This window comes from Anolis carolinensis, chromosome 2 (assembly GCF_035594765.1).
Source record: "Anolis carolinensis isolate JA03-04 chromosome 2, rAnoCar3.1.pri, whole genome shotgun sequence".
In the NCBI taxonomy this organism is placed as follows: domain Eukaryota; kingdom Metazoa; phylum Chordata; class Lepidosauria; order Squamata; family Dactyloidae; genus Anolis; species Anolis carolinensis.
Genome location: NC_085842.1, coordinates 298,623,102 through 298,641,588, shown reverse-complemented (window position 1 = coordinate 298,641,588; position 18,487 = coordinate 298,623,102). Strand labels below are relative to the sequence as shown.

The following is an 18,487-nucleotide window of genomic DNA, read 5'->3' as shown; positions in this document are numbered from 1 at the left end:
TGAAATCCTGGAGATTTTTTCTTGCCAGTCAGTGTTAACAATATCAGACTAGATAGAATGATTGTGTGATTCCAGGGGTATCTACACTGTGGAATTACAGCAGTTTGACACAACTTTAACTGCCATTGGTTAATGCGCAGAAGGCTAAAGACCTTGTAAAACTGAAACTCCTGAAGGAAACTTCTGTAGCTTCTAATAACTACTACCACCATACATATCACTTTGCATGTCACAATAAAAACTGTTGAAAGCAAGATAAACAGTTCAATTGGACTCATAGAAACAGTATATTGTGCAGTTATGGCACAATCCAGTGGTTCCAAAGAGAGAAGAAGCCACTGCCCCAGGAAGAAATTTTAGTGAAATAAGTGTTTTATTGTTTCTGTTAAGTCCAACTTCTGCTATATCAGTGAAAGGACCAAGGCAGTGACATCTCTGGTCCATCCCCTGTTCGGGTATCAGCCAGCATGCCAATGCCTTACATCAAGAAATAGTTTTCTAAGATCTGCAGAGATACTCACAGGAACACTTCAGCAAGCGAGAGTCCAAAAGTGGCAGGCTAGGACCTGGAACCTCAAGCCATGGTTGATACTGAATGAGAGACTTCCTCCTGGGCACACAGAAGACTGGGCGATTTGGAAGGTGCTGAACAGACTGAGTTCTGGCACCACGAAGTGCAGAGCCAACTTTAAGAAATGGGGCCATGAATTGAAGTCCACTATATGTGAGTGTGGAGAAGAGCAAATCACAGACCACATTGCAGTCTGAGCCCTGCTACATGCACAATGGAGGACCTCTTATAGCAACACCAGAGGCACCCCAAGTGGCCAGCTACTGATCAAAGGACATTTAGTATAATGCCAAGTTTTAAAATTTGTTTGTATTTTTAAATGTACCCCCGCTTTGCTTCTGACATGATAAATAAATAAAATCCAATATCAGGATAGGCCAACAAGGAAGAACTCTAGACATCTACCAGGAGAGGCAGTAGATACATAGTATCTCAAGAATTAATGCACTCTTGGAATTGGGGAAGACACTTATGATGACTGGCTACAAATGTAAAATTTCTAGAAATGTCAAAATTATTTGGTATGGGTGGGGGATTAAGATTGGAGAATTGATTTTTTTAAAAAACTGTGAGAAATAAATCATATATACAAACCCATTTATAGATTCAAACTTTTTGTATGGACCTTAAAACATGGTTATTTTGATGTGCGAGATGATGATGATGATGATAATTTTATTTTTTTTATATCCCACTCCCATTTCCCCAAGGGGACTCGGGGCAGCTCACAAGGGGACAAGCCCAGAATCATCATACATTAAAACATATATAATTTTGCTTAGAATTAAATTATCATTTTGATATGTTAAAAATACAGTTTACTTAGAATCTCATTACAAATTGAGTTTACTTTTAATTTTTTTTGTTACAATTGGCACTACCTGATTTTGAGGACTTCAACTGTAAGAAACATTAAATATAAGAAAGTGAAAACCCTGCCAAAAACAGTGAAAAAGTTACATTAGTAAAACAGATGTTAGTATTTTGTCTCCATTAGTTCTCCTTAGTGTCAAGCAGACATAACATACCCATTGCCACAAAATGAGCTGAGAAAAGAAAACTAAGAACAGCAATTATAGTGATCTGATACTGTACATAATCTGGTATTAAATCCTTCCTAATAGCAGCCAGAGTTCCATTTTATTGTTGAATCTGAAAAGACAAGAACTGACTGATACTACAATACAAGTAAATCAGTGCTAAGCAATCACTAAATTGGAGTTATATTGGTTAATATGAGAGACATTCAATGAGATAGTTGTTGTGGCTTAAAAAAACAATTTTTGTCAAAATTCCTCAAAATCAGTAGATGTATGAATATTTCTGAAACTTGCAAGGAATGATCCCCTGTTATCTTGCGTCACTGTATAGAAAATTCAAGGAGATAGCTCTTGCAGTTTTTTTAAAGTATTTTGTAAAAACTTTGAAAATTCTCCAGAAATCCATGGATGAGTGAAACATCCTGAAACTTGATGAGTGAACAGTGGTAAATGTGTCCTATAACCATAGCAAGTTTGATACTGATAGCTCTAGCAATGAGGGAGAAGTGTCCCCATAGGTACAATTAATTACTTAACGAAAAATAATAGTAAAGTAGTTAGCACATCACAATTATGATACAGACCCCGTCCAATTTTGGAAATATTTTAGAAATGATTTCCCCCCACCTCCTAATTTTGTAATAAGTGTTGAAACATTTTTTGCATTGATCACACAGGCCTAGTAGCAATGCTACAGACTGGCCTTGGAGCATCCCCCCTACACATCCTATTTCTATCCGTCAGTGGTGAAAGGGCAGAGTCCAGGTCTTCAAGTGTGCCTGAAATTTTACTTGACTGTCACATTACTACTGTGGTCCCCTGCTGCCACTGCTGGACTACCACAGAGCTCTGAAGGACCCCTGCTGGTGCCTTTGCTGACATCAAAGCCATGTTTACATGACAGAGAAAAGGAGGCGGGATCATTTCCTCTTTCTTCTTGGAATGCAGTTACACTGTAGAATTAATGCAGGATCAATGCTATGGAATAATGAAAACTGTAGTTTTACGAGGTCTTTAGTCTTCGATGCCAAAGAGTGCTGGTGCTCACAAAACTACATATCCCAGGATTCCATAGCATTGAGTCATAGCAGCTAAAGTGAGATCAAACTACATTAATTCTACAATATAGATGGATCCCTGGTCACATGGGTGACTTTCCTGACATCACTTGGCAATAGCTAGGAGGTCTTCAGAGCTTCATGTCCCTTTGCCATGGTGATGGGAGAGAGAGACAGTCCCAATCTGTCCCCTTTTCCCTGAGCCATTGAAAACAGGGAAAATGGGATGGCAACACTAGCACATTTGGGCAGTGGGCCAGTTCAGATTAGAGCTGGCCCAGCAGTCCACACTAATCCTAATGTGTGGCGCTATTCTGGAGTTTCACTGGAGCATTCCCAAACTTCTTACAATACGAGGTAAAACTGGGTGAACACATTTTACCCCCACATTATGGACTGGAAGTCCTCGACATCATCTGGACATCATCTGGCAACTTCAGATCAAACTCAGGGTTTGGGGCCAGTCTAGACAGGCCTTTGCTTTATCCCTTTCAGACCCCCATAGGATTGTTCTACTAAGTTTCCTATCTATATTTCCATTGGTTGCATGTGCTTAAAACCTCCTGCTGCATTTGACTCTCCTTTGCTGGTTTGGAGTGCTTCTGTGTTAAACATATTTTTGTTAAACATAAACCTTAATCACCTTCCTGGAAGAGAAGTAAGCATGAATTTGACAATGTAATTTTGCCCACATTAAGCAGAACTTATGGAGAAGTTGTTCTGCAAGCCACGTAAATGACATAATTGAACGCTTTTTTATACTGTAACGAAGACAATCAAAATGATGCCATTTGAGTTGACTAAAATTTCCCCATTTGACTCTTAAAGCACATTCCTGAACAATAATAGAATTTTGTCAAAGCACATCCTTTCCTTCAATGACAGAAATACTACAAAAAACTCATCAGCAATCTTCCTCATATATTGTCACAACCCACAGCAGTAATAATGCTATTTTTCTAACATCAAGGCAATACAACCTTTGAGAATTCTGGAATATCACTTCGCTGTCACCATTGTTTAAATAAAAAAGAAAGGTACACACCATTTTGTCCAGTAGCACCATATTTGCACTATTGTTAATGTATATTATGAAATAAACCAAAGTTAAACAAAGCATTATTTTATTCTACTGGATGGATAAAGGAATTCTCAAGTGTATATTTAGTGTGATCTGGTAAATATAGAGTGAAGCATCATTTCTATTAATATACTGCTAAAAATGCCCCTTGCATTGCCATGCTTCCACTTTTTCTGGTATTTTAAAAGCCCGATGATCTAAGAGCACACACATTTACTTATCTTGCAAAGACATAATCACACTGTCATCCAATTCTGGACCACGAAAGATGAATAGCATAACACAAACTTAAAATGGGTTCATTAATTATCAAAAAAAGATAAGTGTTTCATCAGGTATATACAGCAGATAATATTTATCTTTTCTCATAGAGGAGAGAGAGATTAAAGTAATTCTTACACACATAGTGGGAAAGCAGGAGGCTGTACTGCCGGGGATTTCATAAAGTGACATTTGATAATACATCTATAGACAACCTTACACAAACACAGCCACATATGATTTCCATCACATGCAGCTCCAGTGGGTCAGTGACAGAATAAAGTTTGGTTCTACAAACTTTCTACAGATTTGCTCAGCTTCACCTTTTGCATGTCAGCTAGGCAGTTATGTCTTAGTTTCAACAAGGACTTAATTTTCATATGTGGATTTCCTTTTAAATTATTAAATCACCAGTAGTAATAATTTAAGCTAGACTTATAAATAAATAAAATTCATAACATTGCAATGTCCATATGATCAGGTATTTTAGTATATGTAAATATAATGCTGACATTAAATGAAAAACCAGAGAAAAGATTTACAATGCATTTCTACTCAACATGTTATCTAGCTGAAAACTAGTTTCCTAGAGTTTAATGAGACTTTCCGACTTACTCCTAAGTAAGTGTATCCACGACTGTAGTTGTTTCACAGCCTTTTTTCTGAGGTCAAGAGCATATTTTATCTGGCTTATCTTTTCATTCTAGCTTTTCATACACATTTATTAGAGAAACTTGTAGAGGACTGGAGATCACAACAATGGCATTTCTAGGATTAGGAGAAGAAACATAGATCAGTGTTTTCTGGAAGCAGAGGCTCCTTGAAAATGTTGCGATGACAGTTGGTATTTTCACCAGTTTCCAAAGATTGTTATAAGAGCATAATAAAAAACAGTTAGAAAACAGCAATGCTGTTCTGTTAAGCATTAAAACTCCCAAGGCTGCAGTGAAGCTTTGTAAAAAATTCAAATCTTATTTTAGTTCTAAAGAGGCATCCAATCCTACAAACACTATAAAAAATGCCAATGCAAAGATTTAATTCCAAATGCGAATATTTTCTGCATTAAAGGATTAACCAATTAAACATTTAAAGAATGGCAAATGTGGCAGTGTTTAATTCTTGCTTAGCTAAAAGGAATAGGCAACATTTAACTGGAACACTGTGTACATTCTTTCAAGTGTGTGAAGTGCTGAGTAAAGAGAGTTTTAAATGTAAATGTCTGAGAATTTCTAAACATTGCCCATGAAGAATAATTAACACATTCATTGGTCAGTGCAGTCTTAAGTGGACAGATCGCAATTTACAAAATTTGAGGTTGTTTACACCAGCATGAAACATATTAGGTCAAAATTAAAATAAAATCTGTGTTTTCTTCTCTTGTGAATCTCAATCCTATCTGCTAAAAGATATTAGAAATGAAATGATTTTTATTGATAATCCAATTGGCCTTATCAAAACAGACAATATAAACACAACATACAGTACACATTCAATCCAGGTAAAATTATAAATATACAAGTACAGAGAAAAAAATGGGGGTGACCAACATGTAACCAAATGTACCTTAATCTTAGGTATATGCATCAGATGTCCTTATTCCTCTTACACTGTATACCAATTTGATCAATATACTGTGATCTCCTTTTAAATGCATTAAACCAATACAGGGCAACCTTTGTTACCACGGGATTATACCCAGCTAATAAAAATGTGGTTTTAACCGCTGTATTCTAAAAAATATTAAATTCTAAAAAAATGGTTGCTTTATTGTTGGCAAAATCCTACCCAAAAATAAACTTGAAGGTTAAAACATGGCATTTACTGCTGTGTAAATGTTGTGCGAATTAATTTCCCCTTAAAGATTGTACAAAATTGTAAAAATAAATAATTCTGATTACAGTGGATGTATAATTAAATCTGCTAGAATGTTGATCAGCATTTTAATGTACTAACTGTATTCTTCCATTGCTCCACTATTCGCCTACCTCTAGAAACGTATAACACAGCCATGTCAAAAAATATATCTTGACAGTTTAGGAGCAAGGAAGTCTGAATGACAGTCTGTTCTTTGATCCTTACCATTTTCTGCATTACTCAAGATTAAGCTGGCACCTGCCCTTATGCTAATGAATGGCTCATTACAGACCCCGTTCCTTGCCAATAAACTCCTCTCACCTGACAAGCCCTTTCACTCCAGATCTGGCCCACCAGAGGTCTTCCTTTTCTCTCTCTCCGTTCGTTGTCTTTTTCTGCAAAAAAAAGGAGAGATCTGATCCTGTATAATCCCTGGAATAATGTAGCTCCTCTCCTGGAATAGCTGGTATATCTCTTCCCCTTTTTACATCAAGCTAATGGAGCCAGTAGGCATTCTATTGATCTTTTCTCACTGGAGCTTCCTCAAGGACGTGACAGATTTCCTTACAGGTTAAACATCCAGTCTGTATGGCTTTGTATTTTGTTTTTAATTTTTAAAGCTCACCAACCTGACACTCCCCCCCCCCCCCGAGATCCTTGTTCATCTGTAATTTTTAATAGCTGAGTTGATACCCTGCAGAGCCGTGGCTTATTTCTTTGCCGAACTAATCTAGACACTGTCTACTGTTGAGTACAGTTGTCTGATTCAAATCTTCTGTTACAAAGCAGATGACATCTTGCTAGATGTCACAGAAAGACACTAACAATGACAATTCACTTATCCCTTAGAAAGAATCAATTCTCCCACAATGCATTTGTCAGAGGACTCTCACTCAGTAAAGCAATTTTTCTAGCTGCCTGACACCGTAATTGCTCTTAAATTTTCAATGAACGTTTTACAAGAACTCCCCTGAACCATGATGAAAAACTTAACTTTTTCTCAAAAATGAGAAGCTGACAGGATGAAAGAGGTCTTTCTTTTTAAAAGGCTCACTTGCTTGAGTAGGAATTCTTTCATATCATCAACAAGCTGTTGAATAGAGGATAGATTACTTTCCATTTATTTCATCAATCAGATTAAAGGATATCCTTCACAATGCCCTTTAAACAAGAGCTGTTTATGATGTCCTCCCGGATTCTACTTTAATGTAGTATTAAATCACTTTGGGCCAAAAGGCAAGCAAGGTACATAAATATGAGGAATATATGATGATATTTACATATTGTGTACCTTGTTTCTTGTTGGAGTTCAAAAGAATACCGAGAGCAGTAAGAATGGATTTTCCATTTCCTGAGCAGCAACCATTAGTATGTAAGAACGAAAAAAGAGAGATATGTGACCAACACATATTATCAGTGCAGGTTATAAAACCTTTAGATAGGAAAGAAGGGAGAAAGAATCCAATAATTTACAAATATAAGTGTGTTCATTCATTGCTAAGGGAGATGCTCGCTGTGATAGGGCAGCAATGAGAAGAATGGGCTTCCTAAACCTCCTTCTTTTAATTAAAGTCTAGAAGATTAATTTATTTGGAGGTGTGGATAAATTCTGTTTTTAACTCCCAGCCCTATGAAAACAGAACGGTAACAAGCCGTGGCTCATTCTATTCTTTTTCACACAGCCAACCAATTTTATTAGATAGAAAAATATGTGCAGGCTATACTTGATTGCTCAAGAAAAATCAATATGACTTTTGGCTTTGTTATTGACTACCCCATTAAAAGCACTAGCCGTTCATATATAGATAATAATGCCTCAATTCAATAAGATTAAGCATGCTAAGAACCTATCATTTCAGCCCAGTAACTGTGGAATTATGCCACGCAAAAATGCATTCTGAAATTGTTTAAGATTACACTAAAGTTTTATAAAACATTCTTAAATGCCAATTATCTCCAACAAAAAAGGGAGTCTAATGCAATCATCAAACAAATAATCGCCCACATAAATATCAGGAACCTTGGTAAGGCAGTATTGACTCTAGACAACATCTGATATAAAAGCGATGATGAAGATTACGCTTTCTTTTTGAAAAACTGCCAAGAATACACATAATAAATGGAATTTATTGGTTTTGCTAGAGGTAACCAATTCAATATAGCCTCAAGAGTATTAAGCAGCTTGTGCTTAGAAGAGTTTCACTGAATGAAAAACAACATTGGATTTTTCTTCTTTCAGTACGCTCTATCTGTTCTGCCCTAACATCAAGGATAGCCATGTTCTGTATTGTGGGGGCTTATCATATTCTTGAACCAATAGGGCAGAGAATGAAAATTTATTTTATTTCACTAACATTCTCTTATGCAGTTCTGTAATAAAGTTGGTACAATAGTGCAGTTTAGAGACTTATATATAACACAGATATACATTGCTTCACTCAACAATTTGAGTATATAAAATTTTACAATTGTGGTGTTAGATTAAAATAAATATATACATTTTCTTCATCTTAGAAATAATTCCTTTTGCAATGAAGCTGTGCACAAATGTTTTATTAAAATTTGAGCTTACTATGGATTTGTGATACAAATAAAGTTATTATTAGTAATTCTGAAGTATGTTGAAGTATATGCTTTACACGTTATGTTGTCCAGTACCCACTACTCTTCCTGAACCATTCAATAGTGTTTCACTATTAATATATACTGATTATTATTTATGAGTGTGCATATATATGTGTATTTTGTTTCCAAAAGGTACCAAATTTAAAGAAAAAGAAAAAGAGTTAAAGATGACAGCATATTGTTAGCGAATAGCTGTTAAATCAGCCAGTTGTTGTTAATATTATTAACCTTGCATATTTTATACACTTATAGAGCAATAAGAGTCTTTGGACCATAATAAACTGTTGAGGCATTGTTGTTATTCTTGTTTGTGTGAGTGTATGTGTATGTGTAGGCTATGTATCAAAAAGGGAAGAGGGAAGCTGAACTTTGTGGGGATGACATATTTGCAGGAGGAAGTGATTAGCAGGAGAAACACTTGAACTTTAAATTGCTTCTCTGAACTGGTTTCCAAACTTACTTTCAATTTCATCTTTAACTCACCTTATTCTCTGGTAGAATATCAGAGTGGTAGGCAATTAGGATGCTTTCTGACCTTAAAATATGAAGCCATATTTCTCCTGGAGTCAACTGATTTTACATCTGGCATGTTAATGGGATTTATGAAACCATGAATGTTGTCTTTGTCTGGCCCTTAACACCTTCCTGCATATGCAAGGAAGAGGTGAGAGCACTGATTTCTTTACCTCATCGGCTAAGCCCACAGAGCCAAAAAGGTAAAATGAAATAGGATTTATGATCAAGCAATGTCACTGCAAAATTTAGAAGAAATTGTTACAGTAAAACTGCTGGGAGTTGAGGCCGGTAATAACTATCAGCTATAAAACTTGTTTTTTGAAGTACAGCTAGAATACGTGGGAAATTGATCTAGGACATTCAGTCTCACTATTGACAGATGGCAATTGTCCTAAAACATCTTAATTTCAAATATTTCCTATTAATTGGGTTGCCAAAGCACCTCAAAAGCATGTTGAGATGAGAGGAACTCAACAATGCTACTGAGATGGACACTATGTGTGGAATGGATTACATTCATTTTACAAACCCCAAGAAGCTCCCAATGTCAGCTCCCAAGCAGTGGAAGCTTGTTTCTCCAATGCCAACTGGGTCAGTGAATCCACTCCAGGAGCTATCCAAGGTGCCAAACCTATTCAGGAATAGCTCTTTTAAAGACTGAACCAAAAGCAAGAACAGATTATTCCTCTCTGACAACAGAGCTACTAGTGTTTCCAAGTATTGGCCAACCCTGTTCCAGAGGGCCAAAGGCTTGGGGAGTTCCAATGAGTACAAGAAAGTAGAGCAGAAGGGGAAGTGACAACCTGCTTTATAAGTTCATTAATTGTTCACTATATTTATCTCCCTCTGGGGAGATAATGTGGGGTATAAATTTAATAAATACAATAATAATAATAGGAGCATCTGGTGAATTCATTTCCATAGAGGTGTTACTGTTGTTCCTCCCATAGCTGCTGTATGTTCTATGGGAGTGTTTTTGGTATTGAATCCAATCTTTTCTAATGATGCCATTGATTCTGACTTTATTTATTCCTCACTTTATGTATGCCTAAGTTCCCCGAGGAACACAGATGAACATTTTCGTTTGAATGGATTACAAATTCAATTCCAAGTGTCAGAAGGGATGTTTCACAACAGATGTTTCACAAATATGTTACAAAAATTCTTCAAGATTAATATCAAATTAAAATCTGAACTTTTCCTTTTGGGATTGATGGAATATCAGTTGGAAAAGAGACATGGAAGAATACTGCAATACATTACAACAGCTGCAAGAATACTATATGCTCAGAAATGGAAGAATGATTTAACACCCATATCTTCACTCAACCATGGAACCTGCTGAGTGGCCAATCACCTTGTATCAAAATATAGAGGAAGGTAATGGCAAACCCATTTGGAATAAATCTTGTTAAGAAAATGCTAGGATAGGCTTGTCATAAGTGAGAGTCAACATTACAAAATAACAATAATCAAGTATAAGTGAATATTAAGCAAAAAGTGACAAATTTTATGTTAATAAAGAATGCAATATTTTATTTGTCAAAGATACATAAATATAAATAAAACTATATATTAATTGAAATGTTTAATGAAACTCTGGTGGCGCAGCAGGTTAAACTACTGAGCTGCTGGTGGTTCGAATTCCGCTGTTATCCCCAGCTTCTGCCAACCTATCAGTTTGAAAACATGCAGATGTTAGTAGATTAATAGGTACCACTCCATGCAGTCACACCGGCCACATGTCCTTGGAGGTGTCTACAGATAATGGTGGCTCTTTGGCTTAGAAATGGAGATGTGCACCAACCCACAAAGTTGGACATAACTAGACTTAATGTCAGGGGAAAATCTTTTCCTTTCTACCTTATTGCTATTATTTTAATATATTTTTCACTTGAAAATCCAACAAACTCCAACTTTTTCTCTTATACCATATCTTTTGTATATCCAGCCTGGCAGCACTTGGCCCATCTGAAAATGGTACCAGGCCTGAGGAATTTGCCTGCCTGCCACTTATTTAGTATGTATTGTAATTGACACATGGAGGGCCTGCAGATTATTGTAAGCAGCCGTTTTGTGAAGTGATGATGATTCTGAGGCTTCTATGTCAGTGGGATAGTGAACACATTTGGGGCTTTATTCCAACATTAAAGGAGCTATGTAAGGTTCTGAACATATTTGGAGACAGGATGTAGTACACTGAAATGTAAAGTTTGGTATAAGCCTTGAGTGAATTCCAAACTTCATTCACATAGATGTTATGGATGCATATGAGAAAAAATTCCCCTGGTGAATGGTAATAATCATATTTGCTGTGGATCCAATTTAAGTAATACATGCAGAATCTAAAAATTTCATTATTATTTTGCACACCTTTTAAACCAGAACAGGGAATCTGTGGTTCTCTAGGCATTATTGGACTATGATCCCCATCATCTCCATCCAGCACAGTCGATTTTCAGATATAACAGATCAGCAACATTTCCACCTGTTTTTAAAATTAAAAGTCATAATCTGGGTGACAATTATGTCTTACGTTTCTTGAAAATTTAGGTAATTCACAAATCCATTTGAAATTCTAAAGACTGTCTGGACAATGGTTCTGCCTATGTAAAATAAGACTGATGAAACAGTGACAAGAAATGACCAGAATGAAAGGAACTACTGCAAATTGTTTTTTTGATTGATGGGAATAGAGTTAAACTCTCATTATCAAGCAAATTTAGCAAAAGAGGCATCACTTTGCTATATAGAAATATTAGTTCAGCTCTTTAAGGTAGATATATGTAGACCCAAGGCAATGCTTGCTTGGGTTAGCAGTTCTATTGCCTACTTTCAGGTAGATTCATAGATTTCAGTTTAATGTAGTTCAATTAGCAAGCTCATTTATTACCAACAGAGATGTGAAATTGCAGGGTGAGGTTAAAGTACCACCAAGGGTATCTCCATCACTTCAGTATCATTGCCTTAAAAAGCACTGACCAGAAGAAGTAGATGACCTCATTTCAAAATTATTATAGTGCAGAGAACTCAGTTTCAACATTATAATTCATTTTCTTACAGAATATTTCAAATTTATTATCAGCTTCCTGACAAATAATGGCTAATCGTTAAGGACAACCACTTTAACATAATATGAATACGCATTTCTCTCTAGGTAGTACAATGGTTCCTACATTAGCATTATTGACTAAGGTGCATTTAACTTCTTCCCTAATACTTAATGGAAGGTTAATGTACAAGTCAGAGATTAAATGGCTTTTACTTAAAACAAGCATATTGATTAAAATAACTTAAGGAGGTTTTTAAAAGCTGATGCTATAAAAGAAGTCACACTTTAAAATATTTTTTATTTCATATTATGTGCAAAGTATGGGTGATAGCTCACCAAAATTACGGGAAGTTATAACACTAATTGTACCTTGAGCTAATGATTGTCCGCATTAGCAAATGGATCCCTTACTTGGAAAGGTGGAAGATCCCCTTTAGTAAATTTAAGGCTCCTGGTGTAAACTCTGTTCTATGAGCTTGCAAATTACTCTAGTTTCACGGCTAATGTCAAACAATGTCCTTCATCTGCAACCTTCTAGGAAATTTAGATTCATGCTGGTTTCATGTGGTTTCATGCTGGTTCAAACAAAGCAGTCATAAACTGTGCCTATAACACTTACCAGAGAATCAGGACGTGATTGAGATTAGTGATGTATGAATCAAATATAATCTGCCCTCCATTTGTTTCAGAAGGTCATGTCCCCTTCTCCCCTTCATCATCAGCAGAGCTCTAATTTCTTTCATGCTAGTGGATATTGGGTGAAAAATTACACACCAAATGAGAGGCATTCTAAAAGGCACAATGATGCAAAGGCCCTTATATGTGTTTGTATGTGTAAAAACGTGCTTCCTCTCCCTTTTCTTTATTTGTAGACCTAGTGTTATCTTCCATAACTTTCCAAAGTAATGGAAAGTAAAATATTATTGGTTAGGTTCGCCCTAAGCTGAACAGACCCATAGATTTTACTGTTGAATGAAGAATCAACATGTAAATAGATGCAACTGATTCAATGGACAGCCCTAGTTGTGATTAAAACAGAACGTAGGACAATATTTTACACAGGCATGTCTCTAAATATCATTGTGACTTTCTAGAACAGTGGATCTTTCTCAGCCAGTCACAGTTTCCATTAAAAAAATGCATTATGATGCCGGTCCTTCAAAATAGGAATCTCCCAGTACCAGAGGATACCAAGACAGGTTTTGCTAGCATCCCTAAATGGAATGCTAAACAGGGAAGCACTAAACCAATACTTTAAATAAAGAGCAAATTAATTGAAGGAAAGGGTTAGTCACACAAGTTCTGTCACTTGTATCTTGATGCCTCCTTTACCCCCAGTTCCTATACTGAGCCATTAAGTGTGAAGGAGTGTTATGCTGCAACAATACAACAACAGCGCCTCTTTTGATGTCCCATCTCAATATAATGAGATAGAGCATTGATGGACAGTAGCATGCTCATTGAAAAGATGCTGAACCCTGACCCCTTTATCCACTGAGAATACCCACCATAGAGGCAAATGCCTGAACAGCTTCCCTCTGGGTCCAGGTAAAATCAAAGGCCTTCTTACTTGAACAGACCCCTTCAACCTTGACTGACTAGAATTGAGTAATATGCAACTGGGTGTGGTCTTTTGGGTATGTAACATGTTACATTGAGTATTTTCAATGTTTTAATTCTTAAAGTTTATTTTTTTTAAAAAAAAGATGGACCTGGTTCAATAGTATTTAAACTCTTATTGCTTTAAATGTTCTAATTTTATTAAAATTTGCTTTGAGTTTTGGAGAAAAGCAGAATATAAATCAAGAGAAAAGCAGACTATTCTGGAAAAAAGCAGGGTATATCTCAAATAAATAAATTCAGGAATGTGAAAAACTCTCAGTCTCAATTCTGTTGCATTTTGCCTGTCTTCCTGTCTCTGCATTTCATCATATTAAGTGGCAAAACCATTTTTTTCTTCCCACAAATAAATTCATGTGAATTTTCCACACACATTTTCTATTATTCATCATTCAGGCCTGCACTTTCCTTAATGGGCACACTATTGCACACACTTTCCCCATTTACTAAAATATATTTGCATTCATTTTGAAATGTTATGCATTACTTAAATGTAAGTTCAATTTCATGTGCTTTTCATTTATTTGACATGTACCACAAACCCCACAAATGGGTAAATATCTGAGACAAGGGCTGCAGTCCAACACTCTCTCAGCAAAGCATAAATATACTATGTCAGCAATATACAATCTCCAGGTAGAATAGCAACATTATGCTACACATGTCAATAATTGGGCATCCTTGTGCAATGCATGATTCAATGTGCATTGCATATTGCTCTAGAGATCTGCTTCCACCACTATCTGCAGAATACACCCTCTGTAGTATGGTAAATGATCTTCCCCACATGCATAACATGACTTATGTGTGCATATGTCATCAAGTGTATACCAGCCAAGGTGTGTTTTGCCTTGCTATGAGCCTTTGAGTGCAAGGAACTGATAAAGCCAGTGAGAATATATAAATCACAAAAATTCTTAGTATCAGCATTCATGCTTTCTATGTAGAAAACCCAGGTTTAGTTTGTAGTATCTCCAGTTAGTAATATGCTATTGGGAAAAATGTTCCCAAGACCCTATAAGGCAGTGGTTCTCAACCTGTGGATCCACAGGTGTTTTGGCCTACAATTCTCAGAAATCCCAGCCAGTTTACCAGCTGTTAGGGTTTCTGGGAGTTGAAGGCCAAAACATCTGGGGACCCACAGGTTGAGAACCACTGTTATGAGACATAAATGGACAATGAGCCTCCAAGAGCCTTCACAGGGGCCTTTTGGTAATTTTTACACCCTCTGCTGCCCCAGTTGGCTGCCATTACTACTAAATTTTCAGTTCTACAGAAAAAGAAAACCCACTCTCCTCCTTCACATCCATTGTAGGAAAAAATCAACAATACATTATGCCGTGGCAAAGTACCTACATATACCACACAAATCACCTGAAATTACCTCAAATATTTGATATCCATTGTGGTGGCTAAAGGATCTTTGGTATCTTCCACCAGTTTTGGATGGTGGCATTAGGAATTGGCCCGCATATGCTTTTGAACTAAAAAGCAATTGCAACTCAAAATAAGCAGTATTGGGACCAAGGCATCATTCCAGATGTATAGTTGAAGACATATATGGAGTAGCCTGTGCGAATCCAATGGCCTGATTGAATACAAATTCTATTCTATGAGAGAATAATTTCCATCCTGCGATTTACTTCCTCCACACCTTTTGTAATTCCATGTGGCCCTTTTTGTTTTCATATACCAGCCGCAATTAAAGGATAGAGTAACTCTCCAAGCACAGAACAACTATTCAGTGCTCCTGAAATGCTGTTCTATGTTCTTTTCATGTTTCTTCCCCCTTTATTATTATTGAAATGTGTGTGTTAAACTTAATACGTTCCTTGCATCCAATGGCTTAACTAAAGTTACAGCGCTATTGGTAGGCAAATTTCAATGTTGCTATCACAGTTTCCTTCTTTATTTAAACTCAGTATCCCCTATTCCCATGCATACAATACTTAGGAATTGACCTTGTATTCATGTGAAATAGGACACCTGGGGGTCATTCACCTTCTCTGCATCAGTTTCAAACTTGTAAAAGGCTCATCCTGAGAATTTCTGCTTTAAGGCAACAGAAGGGATTTTGCTCTATTATCCTCAAAGCCTTTTCAGTGGCATGGAATAGCTCTTATCCAGGGAGAAAAACATATTAGTTGGTGTGTGTGGGTTGGGGAAATAATGCAACAATTATAGAGAACACAGGTAGGCAACATCCTCAGGTATTAATGGCAGTAGATTAAATTTCCTGAGGTAGTTAGTGAATGTTGTGCATAGATAATGTGCATGCCCTGAGTTAACCAAACAGACTCAAGAAAAGCAAAGAAGAAAATTTATCTCCAAGTAAGTTATTTAAGGAGAGCTATTTTCTTTGTGAGCCAAAAGCCAAAATTAAACCACAACTCAAATCCAGCAACCATTTATAATACAGTACAACCCCTACAACTGTGGGACTGCTACCTTTGGTTTCACTTACCCACATCCAAAATATACATCCTCTCTAGCAGTTTCTAGGTTATTCTGCTTGATTCTGTGGTTTGCTTCCACTAAATGTTACTCATAGACTTGTCCTGAAGAATCTAAAAATTATCGAGAGATGTTCTCTCTAAACATTTTCTAAGTTTTCCAGCAGAGTTTTATGGAATCCCTGGCACTTAAGCATTTAAATGAAGATCAGCTGTTACCAACAGTGCTATGGATTTTGAAGAGGCACAAATACAGCGTGAAAGGAAGAAAATGTGCCAAGAGGAAGGCATGTGAAGCAAACTCTTGTTGTGATCGCCTTCCATATCTACATGAGCACTTTAACTCAAAATGGGCAAGAATCAGTTCCATGGCATTCACATGATGCATGAGGTCTTCTCACCCTCAACATGAGTCAAGGCCATTTGGTGTTGCTTTGTCATATGTGTCCCTATTTTCGTCTGTGAAATGCTGGAAGGTATGCAACAGAATTTTTCTTGTCAAAGAAAGCTGTCCTTCAATTTGTTCCAGTAGTAGCTATAGACCAGCAAAGCAAAACTCTTTCAGGTGTTGTTGGAGTGCAACTCCCATCAGTCTTAACCAATTAGGAGTCATGTTGGAAACTATAATCCTAGAGCATCTGAAGAACTGCACTTAGCCCTACCTCTACACTAAATACTGGATGCCAACTGACTCATTATCCATTACAATCTTGAAAAGACTGCTAATACATGGAAATTGTTTAAAGCATATATGAGAAGTTTATGGGGCACACACACACAAACCTGTGCCAGTATGTCAAGAATCCTGTCCTCAGATGAAATTAGACTTTACTTTTCTGTATGAGAAGGATGCAGAAACCTCCCTCCCCTTCAAAATAATGGTTGCAATCTTGCAGTTATCTTCTGGAGACTGTGGAAGACTGTTATATAGTATTGGCTGCGGAGAACGGATTGTGCCTACTACTTACCTGATTTAGATCACAGTAGAAATTCAAAGTTATTGTTCCTAAGTAATGCATCAAAACAACAATAAGCAGTTATTAGGACTAGCTTAATGCCTATGGTTCATTCGAATGTTGGTTTACAAAGATCACTCAGGAAGTACAATTGTGAGCTTTTAAAAATCAATGTAAAGTGCATTATCTTTGCACAATAATTTGAAACATACCTTTTAACATTCAGGTAAAGAGTGCTGCAGCTTTTAAATGCTCTTGAAATCCATGTTATGCATGAATAATTGCTATTTAACAAAATTATAGGTGGCAGGATAAATGGAAACCAATAGTCACATGCTATAAACCAGAAGAGATCTCACTGATAGCACCAAAGGATACTATATGGGAATACATACAAAAATGTTTACTTAATTTGATAAAGTTCAAAGACATTCACTCCCAACAAAATGACATTTTAGAAAAAGGACTGTAAAAATAACATGCCAAATAGCATTGTTGTGTTGTCTAGTGTTTTATGCATAGTGTTAGAGGCAGTCCCCAAGTTACCCTCCTCTCATTTCCTTAAAAATGAAAATGTCCAGGTGTCTGATCACAGGTCCATGTATTGGCAAACCCCATCCCTCCTGGGATTTAGAAGAAAACTAAAAACTTGGCTCTGCGCCCAGGCATTCAGCGAATAAGCTCATTGGCTGTTGTAATCGGGTCGCAAATCTGTAATTGTAGCAGTAGTGAATGACTGAGGATGGTGCAATATCACTGCTTTGCAGCGTTTTAATTTTTGTATACTTTTTATCATGTTTTTATCATGTTTAAATTGTTTTGTTTTTATAGTATATTTGTTGCTGGCCCTCGTGGCAGAATGTAAGCCGCTCTGAGTCCCCTCGGGGAGAAGGGCGGGGTATAAATGCATGTAATAAATAAATAAATAAATAAATATTTGCTTGCTACAATGTTACATTTGCTCAAAGATTATCCTTTAAATGAACATCTTGTTCCCCCTGTTCTGTACACCAGTTTAAAAATTTCATCGGATATTTACAGGGATTGAGGAAATAATAAGGAATCATTTTCCTTTTGTCTTTACTAACCAAAATACAAATGCTCAATTATTCCCTTGCTTACTCAAGGAAACTAATACAGCCATGCAGACAGAGTGGTAGCTTTCACAAACTATTTTCTATTTGGAAGATTTCAATAAAGACCTAGATATTTAAAATGAAAGTATAAATTAATGGCTAATTATTAATTTTAGTCTCATAAAAAACCCCTCTCCCCTAAACACAATATCTAGTTCTTTGAATCCATAGACCTGACCTAGAAACAAAAAATAGCTTAACAGTTACTGTTAAGCAATATTCTAGGAAATTAATTAAACAGAACATCCTTCTAATGAGAAAGCT

The 18,487-nt window shown here is 36.4% G+C and overlaps 1 long non-coding RNA gene across 1 annotated transcript in view; it reads right to left on the bottom strand.

Annotated features, from left to right (window-relative positions):
• Positions 1-6,630, bottom strand: part of LOC134296750 (uncharacterized) — an 84,988-nt gene extending 78,358 nt beyond the window's left edge. The window contains exon 1 of the long non-coding RNA XR_010003600.1: positions 6,187-6,630. This is a non-coding gene — a long non-coding RNA (uncharacterized LOC134296750). The remainder of the gene's footprint in view (positions 1-6,186) is intronic.
• Between the last annotated feature and the right edge of the window lie 11,857 nt (positions 6,631-18,487).